The 15,496-nt window shown below is 51.0% G+C and overlaps 1 protein-coding gene and 1 pseudogene across 3 annotated transcripts in view; one reads left to right on the top strand and one right to left on the bottom strand.

The window, feature by feature from the left end:
* KCND3 (potassium voltage-gated channel subfamily D member 3) overlaps positions 1–15,496 on the top strand; it is a 187,289-nt gene that overhangs the window by 101,581 nt on the left and 70,212 nt on the right. The gene's annotated exons all lie outside the window — the stretch shown is intronic.
* On the bottom strand, positions 8,625–8,743 carry LOC112469189 (annotated as a pseudogene).

Here is a 15,496-nt window from a genome sequence, read left to right as displayed (position 1 = left end):
CAAGTTTATTCAGTGCAAGGCTTCTCAGTCTTTAATAACTAGTCTGCATCCCATAAGGGGAAATGCCAAGTTCACTTAACCCCAGAGCCCTTTTATGTGGCTCTTCTGGCAGGACAAGGATTCTGCTGAGTACACTGGGGTATCTATAGTCTCTTCTTATTGTTTTCTTCAATGCCCTGGTTCCCTGATCTGTAAAGTGAGAAGAATAATAGTCCTCATAGAGTTGTCGTGAAGAGTAAATGAGTTAGTATATGCAAGGCGTTTAGAAAATGCTTGGCACTTAGCATCAAGTTCAAGGTTTTATTCTTTTTATGATCGTCTGTATGTCTTTGTGTCTTTACGATTATTATTTCCGGCTCTTTCTAATCTAGCTCTGGCCTTCTTCACCACTCCAAACTTACCCGCTTGACATCCACTGATCATTCCTCAGCCCCCAATCCGGTGACCTTTTCCCGTTCCTCCTGTCCGTGCGATGTTCAGTTCTCCTGTTCTCGGAGGCTTTACCCTCTCTACTTGGACTCCTCTTCAACTGCTCTTTTCTGTGGTCCCTCTGCTCCTCTGGCCATTGTTCCTTTGGTTCCTCTATTCTTCTACTTTATAAACTTAGGTTTTACCCAAGAATCATTCCTGGGCTCTTTTTTATCTTGCTCAGTACCCTTGCTTTAGGAAGTCCTGTCCGATTTCAGAGCTGCGTCTGCTAACCTTGGTGAAGGCCCATGGTACCTGATTAATTTCTCATCCCAGCTTCTCTCCCGAGCTCCATGCTGTCCAGCTAGTCTAACCATGTGCTGGACATCTCATCCTTAAGCCCTACCACCCCTCCAACTCAGTGTGTGCACAGCCGAGCTCACGGCCTGAGCCCTTTGGCTCGCTTCTTCCTTTCATGTCCCCATTTCTCTTAGTGACACAGTTACCCTCTTCACCACCCAAGCTTGATTCCTCCTGCCTCCTGCCAGGCCTTACCACTTGGGTTACCATCTTGCTCTGAACTCCGTTTCCTCGTCTGCCTCTTCCATGATTCGCTCCTTCCTTACACCTTCATCACCTCGACACCATAACAACTTCTTAACCGATGTCCTGACCACGGTCCATTTTACACTGTGCCGCTAGGTTTCATCATCTCGTGCCCTGCTTCAGAGCATCCAGTTACTACTCCCCACGGAACAAAGTTGAGACTCAAGGCCTTTCGCAATATCATCCCAGCTTCTCAGCTCTCCTTCCCATCTTGCTGCCGTGACTTCAGTTCACAAAGTCTTCACTACCATCCACCGAATTTCTCCACGTGCCTCAAAATGCCCCGCACATTCCTCCCCACCTCAATTGCTTCTTGCTTCTTGAAGTCACAGTTGCTCCTGCTGGAAGTCACCTCTTCCTCTTCTGATGTCTCCTACTGGGGGTTAGAGTCCTTCCGGACAGAATCCACATCTGACTTAGCTCTCTCTGTCTCTCATGCCACATACACTCTGCACAGAATAGTAACTCCGTAGATGTTCGTTAAACGAATGAATACATCGATGTATCGGTGGTTGGATGGATGGATAAGTGGTTGGATGGAGGCCACCTCTTTCCTCTTTCTGTGTCTTTTTTTCTTTCACTAAGTGCCATCCCGTGTACCATGTTAGACAAGATTGTAGCGCCATGCTTATTGGCTTACGTGGCTTTCATTCTATATCTCGGATGTGGTATTCCCCATCTTGTGATCAAAGCTCTCTTAACAAGGTACCCTGGCTGAAAGTTCTCCAAGCAGTGTCCCCCTTTAAACATTCATGCCGTCACGATGCCCGTGTCTTCAAAATGGTACTGACACCAGCCAGCCCTCTAATTAAAGCCATAAACCTTTATTATCCCCAGTAATTTCCTTTAGCGTCAAAGTGACCATCTGTCCTCTTAATTTGGGCTCAGTCTGACTCTGTAGCAGAGTGACTCTAGTGCCTGGCATCAGAACGAGGGAAGTCAAAATCAGACTGACAGCTCTCAGAGTTCACCATTCCCAGGGCCCCTCCGCCAGGATTCCCATAGTTGAAAATCTTCACAGTGAAGCCTATGCTCATGGTCTGCTAAGAACAGTAAGTGTTTATTTAAGTGAAGTGCATTTAGTATCTGGAGGAAAATATGAAATAATAAAAGTGACTTTTGTGATCCTACCTGCTGGGGTTTGAAATTTCCACAGCTACTGAGAGGCAAGTAAGACGCTAGTGATCAAGAGAACATGCTCCGGAAACAAGCTCCTGGGTCCAAATACTATAGCGGTCAAGGTCCATTCAGGAAAAAAGAAGCCACCCTAGGTATTTCAAACGGAGGAGATTTAATTCGGGGAGTTAGTTACGCAACCGTTGGAGAGCTGGAAGAGCAAGAGAGAACGCTGAAGTAACCCGGACACACGAAGTGCAGGACACAGCTGCCACCGCTAGGATGCGGAGGGTAAGAGCGGAGACTTATCCGACCCTAAAGCTGGGAGGAGCTGGTGCTCGGATCTCTGAGGAGCGGATGTCAGCTGGCCGCTGGTGCTCAAGGGAGCACAGAGGCTGGCTCTGAAACGCCCAGAAGAGTTAGCAGCTGGAGCCAAGAGCCACTGCTGGAGCCACACTGGCAGGAACAGGAAGTAGGAAAGAGGACTCCCCCCTCCCCCTGCTTTCCGGTCTCCTTCTGATGCCTGCTATTAGCAAAACCAGTTATCAGGGGCGGCCAGAGCCCAGCTGAGAGCAGAGAACAGAAGATGGCTGGAGCCCTAGCAGTAGATAAACCTCTGCTAGGTCTGTAACCCTCGGGCAAGCGGCTTACCTTCTGTGCTTCTGTTTTCTCATCTTTGAAATGGGAACAACAGTTACACCTACTTCATAAGATCTCTGTGAGGTTTAAATGAGCTAACACAACAGAAAGCACTTAGAACACTGCTTGGTACATAGCAAGTACTCAAAAATTTTTTACCAATTATTATTCTACCAGGATCTCAATCTGCTTCCCACTCCACTTACCCCCAATTACATTCATAATATGGTTATCCTTGCTGTGGATTTGATACAAGCGCTTTATTTCAGTGCCTAACTCTGCGTGTGTGTGTGTGTGTGTGTGCGTGCATGTGTGTGTGTGTGTGTGTGTGTGTGTTCATTCTTTTGGGTGGTGGTTTCAGGAAAAAAATAGGGTACATACAGACTTATCAGATGTGAATTCCAAACCTAGATCCGCCGCTTGCTGGCTGCATTTTAATCTCTATGAAGTCCAACTTCCTCCTCTGGAAAAGCAGGCTCGCACTATCTCCTTGCAGTATTATGAAATAAGACGATACACGTGAAACGGCCTGGCGCCGAGTCCGGGACGTGGTGGATGTTCACTGCGTTGGTTTCGCCTCTCTCTTCCTCCCCTGACTGAGCGCACAGGGCCACGCCTCTGAGGAAGGAAGAGGGGGAGGAGACTTCAGGCTGGGGGACCAGTTTGGAGTGAGGGGCAGGAGGAAGCCCCCACTGGGACTCCCAGGTGGTCCTGGAGGCGGGGGCGGGGGCGGGGGCCGGGAGCTCCGTTTCTGTCCGATGTTCTAATGACTTGTGTGTTTCTGTGTCTCACGAGCTCACTTTCAAAGATCTATAATCTATGCATGTTAAACAGGCTTTTTTGAGAGGAACTATTACATAAGATTGTAGGATATCCCTCTGGAAAAAGAAAAGGGGAAAGAGGGGTTCTGATTTCCGTCAGATACCGCTGGCATCCTGCTGCGACAGTGCCCGTGGGTAGAATGGGTGACTTAAGGAAGACGACAAGATGGGGCTTAAGAGCGTGGGTTTCGGAGTCAAGGCATCCTGGGTTTAAACCCTGACTCCACACTTGTTATTTGTATGACTCGGGGATAAAACCACCTAAATTCTCTGGCCTCAGTCGCCTCAACTATAAAATGGGAAAGATGCCTCAAAGGGTTATTGTGAAGTTTAAATAACATGTGTGTAAAGCATTTGAGCAGAATGTTCGGCACATAGTAGGTGCTCAATAAATGGTAGCTATGTTAATCAGCCACTTCAAATAATCAGAGTGACCAGGTCTAGAAAGCTTCCTGTGCCGGGCACTCTGCTGGGTGCTCTACGGGCCTCACTTCACTGAGATCCTGTTACAGCCCGGTGAGGTAGATGCCAGGATTCTCCCTGGTGGTGAGATGAGGCACCGTGGCATAGAGCAGTGAGCAGCTTCCCCAATCACACAGTTTGTGTGTGTTGGAGCCGGAATTGGAACCAAGGTCTGTCCAACACCAAGGCCTCTGCTCTTGCCCACGAGAACGGTGTCTTATATGAATGCTAGGATTTCGACCAGGCTCAGAAGGACTTTCTTCAAAGTCCCTTACAAAATACCCAGAATTCTCTGTTCACCTTCCTCAAGGCGCCTACGATGTTCCTTGAGTTTTTAAAGCTTTTTCACTTAGACATGCATATTGCCCTAGGAGAGGGGAGACTACGCCTCAGAAACTAACGTTGTAGCGAGTCGTCCTTTCTGGGACGACATGAAGCGTCCCATCTCCCCAGCACCCACTGCATGGAAGTGGCGGTGAGCGGTGTTCCCGTGGGGGGAGGGGCATGCTGAAAGGGTTCCATGACCTTCTTCCTTCCAGCTGCAGTCTCACAGGGTTGGGATGCTCTGTATAGTCAGAAAATACCCCAAACATGGTGATCTTACGAATCTATCCAAGGGAGTTTCCAGTTTTCCATAAACCCTCACGGAAGCCCTCATCTCCTAAAGGGCTACTTTTAGTTCTAGTTAGATCAACAGATGTGCGTTGGGCACCTTCCCGATGCCAGGCTCTGGACCAAGCTTCCTAACGTGTCTTAACTCACTGGATCCTCTACCCGGAGACGTGCCTAGGAGACTAAGGGCAGCAGGGTGAATGAACGGCGGGACGGTTGGAAGTGACCATGGACCGCACGCTCACTCTTGGCCGGGCATTGATCTAAGCACATTTTACTTGTATTAACTCGTTAGCAACTATTACTACCCCCTTTCTACAGATGAAGAACCAGGGCACAGAGAAGTTAGGTAACTTATCCAAGGTCACCGAGGTGAGTAATTGGCAGAGCCAGGTCTTTAAAGCAATAAGATTTTTTTAAAATAATAAGCGCACATAGGAATCTCTCCATGACGTGCATTTAAAGGATTGCAGTGCCCTTCAAAGTGTTTCCTTGGGAGGCTGCATACTTAATTCAGCGGTGCTAGCATTGCTGATTGGTTGGTGGGTATCTCTCTGGAGATGGCCATTACGGCTGATTCAGGAATTAAGTAGAAAAGGCAGCCTTAATACATTAGAGTCACACTTTGTTTTTGACACAAAAAAGCACTTCTGTTTCTCAGCCACTGTGTGTATGTGTGTGTGTTTAAAGAAACAAAGAAAATCAGAGAAACAACACAGAAAAGTGAAATAGTATCCTCAAACTACTTTGAGCCTAAAACTACTATAAAAAATAAAATCTTGCTTCAGAGAAACAACACAGAAAAGTGAAATAGTATCCTCTTAATTTTGCTTTGAATCTAAGACTACTATAAAAAATAAAATCTATTAAAAATTTTAAAAATAAAAATAAAATGGCCAAAAATATTTTATTTCAAAAATAATTTACACCCACATTTGAAGAATATTTATAATAAAAAAAGATATAAATATGTGTCTTTAAAGAAACTTCAAGAAGAAAAGTCCAGAAGTATTTTGGGTAATAGCATCACAGTTGGAATGGATTAGAGCTGCTAGAATCTCTACTACAAAAGATTCTCTTTTGGATACATCATTTCCATGTTCTTTTAAAGATACTAATTTATAGTAATACCTAAAATTCCCCAGCACCCTGCCCCTGTTAGCATAGACATGCAGTATTCCAGCGGTTCACATGCCGGACAAAACCCACGCTGGCTGACCCCTTTGGTTATCATTTAAAACCAGAGACCAGCTCTCTCTTGTCCTCTCTTGCCTTTTTTAAGGTCCTTACAACAACGCGAGATACTTTTCATCAGAGCCCACTCCCAACTGTGGTTAGGCTTGAGTAACAGAAGGCAGGACATTAGCAGTTCCCTGAATTACTGTGTTAGGAAGTTATCATGTGATTAAAAGAGATGACGTGTGTGAACGAATGCAGGTAGCAGAGTATCTGGCACAGAGCAGCAACTCAATAACTATCATAGGGAATCGGGCGACTCTAACAGCTTCAAGTCAGAGCATGGTTCGACCGCCTCTGTAAGAGTTCAGCACCATGGTCAAGGACATTTCAAGCTCAAAACAGGACGCTTTATGACCAAGACGAGTGGTTGAATTTCTGGCTGCCCTTGGTACACCACCACCATCCTGAATCTGTCTCCTGTTTCTCCTACTTCCTGTCTCCTACTTTTTCTTATTTCCACCACCTCGTATCTGTTTACAGTTTCGCATTCTGCCCGTCTTGGATGTGAGCATTCTCTCTAACTGTATTCGTCTTCTATGTCTTCCTCTGCCTTCCTGTCCCCTCTCCCTCCCCCTACACACACAGGCACACAGACACGCACACTCTCCTATTACTCCTTGGAAAACCTGCCCTTCCTGCCGATGTGCCCTTCTGTGAGGCCAAGGTGAGGACTACAGTGAGTCATTCTGAAGGGCAGAGTTTGGGAAATTGCCTGACCCCGCTGGCTCAGGAGCTCCTCCTGAGATGTCCTCCGTGGTCCCAGAAACATCCTAGTGGGGACAAATGAAGTGGCAGCCAGGGATGATTGGGGCCTGGAAGAAGGGGGAGAGCGAGGCAAATATTTTCAAGCTACATGACAAGAAGGACGGGTACAAAGAAGATCTCTGTTTGTTCATCTTTGTTTAGCCTTTAAAAAGCCAGATAACTGAGTCCTAGCATGACATCAGAATTTACATTTTACTAACCAAAATAGTCAAAGGCAAAAGAGAAATCCCAAATGCCCGATGCCTAGGTGCCTGGATGGGGACGGTCAGTGCTGCCCATGTGGCAGGAGGAGCATCCTCACCCCTCAACCCCTCACATCACCAAGGTCAGCCAGCCCCTGGTCAGGGTGTCACGAAGGTTAATTAGGGTCTGGCAACACTTACACGTGAGGACTGACCCCAAGCCGGGCACCCCCCCAAGTGCTTTTCCTGTCATAACTCATTCAGCTTCTCAGGGACCCTGTCGGGGTGACCTGCTATCAGCCCCATTTAACAGATGAGGAAACCGAGACGAGCGAGGTTAAGGTCGTACAGCTTGTAAGTAGTAGAGTAAGGACTGATGACTTCGGAGCCTGTTCTCTGAATCCTACACACTTCTGCACAGCGCTGATTAAGCACGGTGCGAGACAGAACAGCCCCACATCCACAAAGGAGCAGAGCCCATGGCTTCGGAGGCTTGGCGGGATGCGTAGGCTCACTGTATTAGATTAAGGGTAAACTCCAATGGCCCCATCCCTTGATTTACAGTTTTTCATTGTAAAAATTTTCACGATCCTGGTTAATTGAGAAATCTTGTTACGAAGGTGAAGTCTTCCAAATTCCCAAGGTTTGGGAGCATTGGTATTCAGCCCATGGGCCGGTCAGCTGTTTTTTTGTAAATAAAGTTTTATTGGAACGTGGCTGCTCTAGTCACGCATGTATTGTCTATGGCAGCCTCTGCCCTATAGTGACAGAGCTGAGTGGTTATGACAGCCTGCAAGCCTACAATACTTACTATCTGGCCCTTTATGGGAAAAGTTTTCCAACCCTTTCAGCTAATGGTACTCTCATCCAACACCCTCTTGTCAACACAGGCTAGGAAAACCCCAGTGATCCCAGACCCTGGGCACAGGGTTCAGGGGCTGCTCTCTTCCCAGCCAGGGCAGTGTGCTCACAGAAGCCCCTTGTTCTCTGTAGGCCCCAAGGAAATGCATCATGTCTTTCGGGAAGTCTGTACAGCACAGGGTGGGAGCAGGTGGGTGCAGATTATAAAGTACCAGCTCTGTGGATGATCTTTGGGTTTGATTCCTTCTGCTGGTTTGGGGGTCTCTGGTATGGCTTGAGCCTCAGGAGCCCAAATAAAGTGGCAGAGCATTGCAGTCAAGACAAATTTCCTGACCCCACGGAGGCTGCCGGAGGCGGCCAGCTGATGGATGGTAGAGGGAGAAATTCTCAGTTGCCGTCTAATCTGTGCCTGGGAAATAAATTGCTCTTGTCACTGGTGTCTGCCCTGGCCCTGCAGGCCCCCCTCTTCCCTGCAGAGCCCTCCCTGCACCCCAGCCCTGCTCTGCCAGCCTAAAAATGCTGCCTCAGGGAGCAGAGATGGAGCAGGCAGAGGAGGAATGAGAAGAACGTTCTGTCTGGTCCTCTGCAGCCCCCTTGCTGCCACTGGCCTCCCTCCACGAGCACGGGGAGGAGGGAGCTCCCTGCAAGGTGGGGCACGCACTGGACCTGCCGCAAGTCTTAGGACCTCCATTCTCTTATCTGTAAAAGGAAAAGGCTGTTAGCGTGATCTCAAAAACCTATTATTCCACGTCCCTGAGACCGTGCTGAGGGAGGGAAAGGAAAGGGATTGCACAGCTGAAGTCTAGAAGAACCCCAGCATCTACACGTAAAGTGCCTCCATGTGCCGCAATCACTGAGCCTATTTTTTTTAATTATTATTATTATTATTATTAATTATTGTTATTATTATTTATACCTACAGTACCTGGTCTTCCTAGGTGGTCTCCCATCCAAGTACTAACCAGGCCCAACCCTGTTTAGCTTCCGAGATCAGACAAGATCGGGCTTGTTCAGGATGGCATGGCCGTAGACCATGGACGGTGGCTCCGCTGGGGTGTGAACCCAGCACTTCTGCGTGTAAAGCAGATGTGCTAACTGCTCCACTATGGAACCACGTCCCCTTTCTCTTTTTAAAGGAATCTTTACCCTCTCCCCCCCTAAAAATTATCTATGCCAGCTACTTTTCTCCCTCCCTCCGTCTCTCCCCCCACCCCGCTCTCCCTCTCTTCTCTCTCTCCCCCATCTCTCTCTCCGCACACATGAGCGTGCGCACGCACGCACACACACACACACACACACACTCACACACACACACACACACGCACACGCACACACACATGCATGCACACACTCACACACACACACTCACACACACACGCACACACACCCTTCTGTTCCTGGGCTTTTCACAAGGCTCCCTCAACTAGTGGGTTTATCCTATGAGGCCCTTTAGAAATAAGAGCTGGTGAGACAGGCCCTGCCAGCAGCTTCTGCTTGAAAGAGGACTTCTCTCCAGAACAATAGGGAGAGGAGACCTCCTTGCTGGGACCTAAAGCTTCAGAGAGATGTCCTATCAATAATCTGAGAAGACAGGGATAGACAGTGGCTGAGATCTGGGCTCAAAGCTTTCTCTGGATGGAAGAAAGAACCTCCATCAGCTGACAGCTGACATCGAGTCAATCCAGGAAGGCCTGATGGAAGAGGTGGTATTTCAGAGCTACCTGACTGAGAAAGGAGAGCTCGTTTGTCATAGGGCAAGGATGGAGAAGGGGGCACCTCCCTGCTGAGGCAAACATAATCACAGTCTCATCCTGGGAAGTAAACTGGATCTGTCACTGTGATTTCACAGCTGCAGCTCGAGGATGGGTAGGGCTGGGCGGGAACCTGGGAGCCTGGGTCATCCATTAGCAGCAGGGACAGAGCTAAGTTCCAAGCCAGGGAGGTGGGGGCGGGGAAGCCCAGGATGCCGCAGCCATGCTCCAGATTCCGCTCCGATGCCCAGAACGCCTCTTCCCCAGTGTTTATCTCAGGTAGAGCTGTCCGCCGCCCGGTTTTCATTAGTCACCTAACAAATATGAGTCAAGCGCCTGAGCTGTCAGAGGCAAGTCCGACCATGCTGGCCGGGGCCAAAGCCCGGTGTCCACGTTTATTCGCTGCGCGTCCTCAGTTAAGCTACGTATTTACTCCGAGCTGCCTCTTCCTCATCTGTTAGACAGAATCACAATAGCTGCTTCTTAGGTTTTTTATGTGGCTTCGGTGAGACAATGCGTGATCAATAAAGGCGCTTATTCGCCACATACTTTTTTGAGTGTCCGCCGTGTTCCAGGCACCGTCGTGATACCTATTATCGGTAGCCCCTGAGACTGTGAACTTGTGTCCACGGGCGCCGTAGCTGCAGCAGAATAGCTCTGATGAAGTGGTCCCCTCAGATGGTCCCTGGTTGTCCATAGGGTGCTTTCCCAGGTGGGGAAAGGCTTTCCCACACCTCCTGCCACCTTGGCATCGTGGGGTGAAGGAGCTCTACTCCACACCCTCACCTCATCAAATAGCACCCACCTCCCAGGGCGGCCGTGAGGAGCACATGACTTTACATGTGAAAAGTGCTAAGGACAGAGGTTGGCGCGTGATAAAGGCTCAACAGTCGTTTGCGTTGTTTTCGTGGAGCTCAGCTCTCATGGAAACCGGCCTTTGTGGTGGGACAGTCCCCTGGCGCTCCCTCTCCACGGAGGAGTGAAATTGTAGCATGCAAGAAAGGGGGGGAGGGGAAGTACTTCCTAACTGGGTCTTGTAAACGCTCTCTCCTATGGCTTCTGGAAAGCACTGTCCGGCCTCCAGGGATATCCAGAGATAAAAGAAGGCAAATATTTCCAAGTAAAGTCCTGGCGTAGTGTCCCTTGCTGTGTGGGGGGAAAGGGGGATGGGCACTGTCCTTCAGGGTCTCCCCAGAGGTTCCAGCTGGGCTCAGGGAGAGAGGAAAACCCCAACTTGCAGGGCCTCGCGGAGTCATCCCATCATTCACTTCCTTCCCATCGGCACCAATTCCAAGTCCCCCACTGGCACGCCGCGGTCCCTTCTCGTCTTAGATGAGGTAACGCTGAGGCTCAGGTCCCCTGGATTGCTTCCCACAAGGCCATCGTGCAGGCTGTGCTCCAGCAGGGCCTCGGGAGAGCAGGAGCTGCGCAGGGGTCAGCACTGTGGCTCGTGACTGTGCCGTCTGATTTGTAGCATCGGTGCGTCAGGGCCTCGTAGGTCATGCTAGGGCGTTCAGATCTTCTAAAGGAAATGAGGACCAAGACACGTTTTTCAACAGGAGACAGACATGATCAATTTGATTTTTTGAAAGGTCATTCTCTGCCGTGTGGAAAAAGAACTAGACATGTGTAGGAGGGAGGAAGGGAGACCAGTGAGAGGGGTATGGCGCTGGTGGCCGCAGAAAGCTACGCTGACAAGGTGACGTTTGAGCAAAGATCTGAATGACGTCGGCCGAGTGTTTATGCCAGGCGGCGGAAGGAGTAAGTGCAAAGGCCCTGAGGCAGGAGGGTGCCCAGTCTGATCAGGGACCAGCAGGGGCGCCCACGTGTCAGGGGTGGAACTAGCCAAGGGAAGGGAGGAAACACCGAGGTCAGGGGGGCCGTGGAGAAATGGGTCCACGGAGGCCTTGGAGTGGGGTGACCAACAGTCCCAGTTTGCCTGGGACTGACACGTTTCCCAGGATGTGGGACTTTCTGTGCTCAAGACCCCAAAACCAGCTTGTCCGGCAGGCACAATAGACACAGTGTTTAGGGTCCACGATACTTTTAGACGCCCACAAAAATGTTTTAATTTTAATTTTTTTAATCAGAAGAAAAAAATGAATATGATAATAACGAATATATCATAATCAGTCCAGTCGGGATTATCTTTGTCTTTAGACCAATGCAGTGGTAAAGTATACTTTTTAATTTTTACTTTTTTTATGGAGGAAGAAGACTATGAAGGCAAAGGGTCCACAGAAGTCACAATGCAGCCCTGCCAAGCAGGACGGGTAGTCCCCCTGCTGGGTGGGCCTCTGGAGAGACTGGCGCTCAGGGCTGGTTGAACTTGCTCCCATTTTACAGAGAAGAAAACTGAGACCCTGCAGGGTCAAGGTAAGGTCAAGGTGGTGGGTTAGCCTAGGAAAACGACGAGGGAGAAGAAAGGATAAGGTGACGTCAGGAAATCTTCTCGTAGCGGAGTGACAGGACCTGGTCACTGTGTGTGTGTGTGTGTGTGTTGTGTGTGTGTGTGTGTGTGTGTGTGTATTTGTGTGTGGGTGTTGGGGGCGGGGAGCGGGGACAGGATGGAGGAGGCGTGACCCTCAACTTGGGCAGCCATGTGTTTGATGGTGTCTTTCTCTGTGATGAGGCACGTGGCAGCTGGTGTGTGACCTTGGGCAAGTCGGGTAACCTTCTGAGCATCAGTTTCCTTATCTGTGACACGAGGGAACCAAAAGATACCTCCTAGCATTATTGTGAGAATCAAAAGACTTTTAAAAATAACCCTAGTAAAAGTGCTTGGTGCATAGTAAGTGCTCATAAATGTAAATTGGACCTTCCCAAAGGTCCAGTTTATTTCATTCATTCTTTTATACATTCAGCCACCAAATATTTAGTTTAGTACCCCTTCTTTATGAAAATTCTATTCTAGGGGAAGGGACTGACAGTGAAGAAATAACATCATAATTTACTGGGGTGAGTATATATGTTCTTAAGAAAAATCCTGTAAGAAAATGAAGAGTCACAGAGGGCTCTTCAGATAGGGTAATCAGAGGGAGCCTTCCAGGGAAGGCACGGGTGGGCAGGCGAGTTCCCCTAAAGCTGGGTGGCCCTTCCACTGAGATAGGGGGCATGCCTGGAGTTCTCTGGGTACCCCTGAATGGAGCAGAGCAGAGAAGGCAGCTGGGGTCCCCTGGAACCCCCTGCCAGGCGTAGGTTTGCTGAGACAGCAACAGTTACCAGCTGTGCTTCCATCAGAGGCTTGCAGCGCCCCACCCTGCCCCCAGTACGTGATAGGTATTTACTTCCCATGCTGTCCTGCTGGCAAAGAAGCCCCTGGCGCTCAGCCAGGAGAGGAGGCAGAGGGCAGCTCGCCCCAAGAAGGCCCCTCCATCAGCCCATGGTCACATAGCTTCTCCTGACCGCAGCACCTGGGGCCCCGGGCACCCAGCAGTGGCACATGAGGAATCTCGCAGACTTTCTGTTCCCCTTGATGCCGTCCCTGCACAGAAGCCTACCCTCTCTCCTGGGGGGGCGGGTGCAGAGCCCCGAGCCAGCGGGGCATCTGTGAAATGGGGGGTGACGGTAATAATAGTAGGCAGGCAGGGCTGCTGGGAGACTTACGTGAGGTGATGGGTGGGCAAAGCGCTTGGTGAACTTTAAGACGTTATACAGATCTTCTTAACAATCTGTAAGTGAATCCAGGAGAGAGGGCGCAGGATGCGCCAGGAACTGGTGGAGGCAGAGAAAGTTAAGGAAGGGGGCGTGGCCACGAAGCCCCTGGGACTGTGACCTACAGGAAAGGCTGTGTGAAAGGCACATGAATAAACATAAGCCGCCAGCCTCCTAACCACCTTAGTTGTGCCCGCTAAGGAGGTGGACAGGCAGCTGCTGGCTTCTCCCAGGCAGGAAGGGCCCCTCTCCCTGCGCTGCTGAGCTGCCGGCCCAGGGTGCCTGGACCAGGGCCTCCCCTCCGTCCTCTGCCTCCTTTGGACCCCCAGCCCCCTCCTGCTCACTTCCACGCCCAGCAGAGCAGTGCAGTCATTTGGAGCTTGGAGCCCGGACTTGCCAACAAACAGGGACAGTGCTGGGACTCGGAGCTGATGAGCATCACCATGGAAATCGGCAGGTGGGGCTGGCAGCGGGCTTCCTAGAGCCGACCCCAGGCTAGGCGGAGGCTAGAGGTCCACACTGGGGGTCTGGCCAGAGGAGGGCGGGGAGAGGCTGCAGGCGGGGGGCCTGGGACTGGGGGGAAGCATCGGTCACCCGGCAGCCTCCTCTGATGCTAGCCGGGCTCGTTGCACACCCACCCTACGTCTGCGCTGTGCAGACAGCGTCCCCCTCACGTCACCCCACGTAGTCCTCGCCGCAGGCCGGTGGTCAGTATGACACTTCACAGACAAGAACACGAACTCCAAGAGGGTACGCGACATCCCCACAGTCACACACAGGCCAAGGTCCCGCGGCTTCTGAGACCCAGTCGTGTGCTCCTTTTCCTGAAGCTTCCGAAAGCGCCCACCCACACCACATCAGTGCCCTCACGGGATCTAATGCAGAACAGAGCACCCTCGCTGTCCCCTCATTTCTCATGCTGAGTAAGGTGGGAGTGAAGAACCACCCCCCACCACCCCCGGTTAGTTATTCCCAAGGGGGCGTCCAGAGCAGGTGGGCCAAAGGGTACCCTTCAGGCCTACTTGCCATCCTCCCTCCCTGCATTCTGTCTCCGGCCAGCTTTTCCAACGGGAGCCCTGCCAGCAGCTCGGACAGACGGAGGAGAGTGAAATGGAGGTGTGTCCTGCAGGTCACCTTGGACCGGCTCTGTCCCACACCGAAGGCCAGAGCTCCTCTCAAGGGGGCCCTGTCGACATGATTCTCTTTCCCCGGGTTCTGGTGCCACTCCCTTCCTCCATCTCACTGGCCAAGGCTTGGTGACAGTTCTGCCTTACTCGCCTTGCGTACTGTGCTGTCCCTCGTGGTTTCAGCGGACCTTCCTCATGCCTCTGTAGGGAGACCCTTTACCAGCCTTCCTGCTTACCCTCATTGGAGTGTGCCGTCTATCAGTGGTGGGAGATGCCGAAGGAGGTCATAGAGAAGGTCTAAAGTGAGATGTATGGTCCTCCCAGACCCAGACGGGGAGAAGAATGCTGACTCTGGCCCACTCTGCAGGAAATGTACCTCCAGCTTCCCGTAGTCCCAGAAGTCTGGAAGAGGACCCCAGCTCCTACATGCTCCCTCTGCAGGAAATGTACCTCCAGCTTCCCGTAGTCCCGGAAGTCTGGAAGAGGACCCCAGCCGCCTCCTTGCTCCTACATGCTCCGTCCCATGCCTGCCTGGTGTGTGGTCATTAGCATAAGACACAGACTTTTTGCTCAAAGAGGACCTTCAAGATGCAGCTAGGGTGTGAAAAGTAATTACGGGCTGGTGATTAGAGTCACCCCTGGACCTCACTTGCTGGAACAAACCTCTGACCTTTGGAGGGTGGATGAGATTAGTTTGCTTTTGGATAACAGGCATCAAAAACTCTACCAGGAGGGAGACAGGTGGGCTTGAGGGCGGATGGGGGCGGAGCAAACTGGGGAGGCCTGGAGGCTGCCCAATGGGACACCCTGGGCAATGCAGGATGCAGGAGCAGCCCAGGCCTTGGAGCCCTGAGCAAGGCAAGCGAGGGAAGGCAGCATTCCCGCTCCTGCAGCCGAGCGGGGGCTGCACCTCTGGTTCTGAGGTGTCAGTCTGGGTTCAACCTCAGCCTGACTTCCCCCATGTCCCTAAAGACCTTGGCTTCACAGAGTGGCCCCAAAGGTGATGAGAGCAGCCCACCCTGGAGACTGGACGTGGGTGGGGTGGGTGGCCAACCAAGGCTACAGAAGTGACCACAGACTCTGCCTGTGACATGGCGTCAGGGACTTAACGGGCTCCCGAGAAGTATTAGTGGGATTGTCCAGGTGCTCCAGAGTTTGCTCATGACACAGACTGGGCACGAGTCCAGCGTCAGGAGGCCAGGGTCCGAGCCCCGGCTCAGCAGCTAACCAGCGGGTGACATAGGCTGTGCTTT

This window comes from Pteropus alecto, unplaced genomic scaffold (genome assembly GCF_000325575.1).
Source record: "Pteropus alecto unplaced genomic scaffold, ASM32557v1 scaffold106, whole genome shotgun sequence".
Lineage (NCBI taxonomy): Eukaryota > Metazoa > Chordata > Mammalia > Chiroptera > Pteropodidae > Pteropus > Pteropus alecto.
Note: the sequence above shows the minus strand (reverse complement) of the source record. Positions and strands in the feature narration are given on the sequence as shown.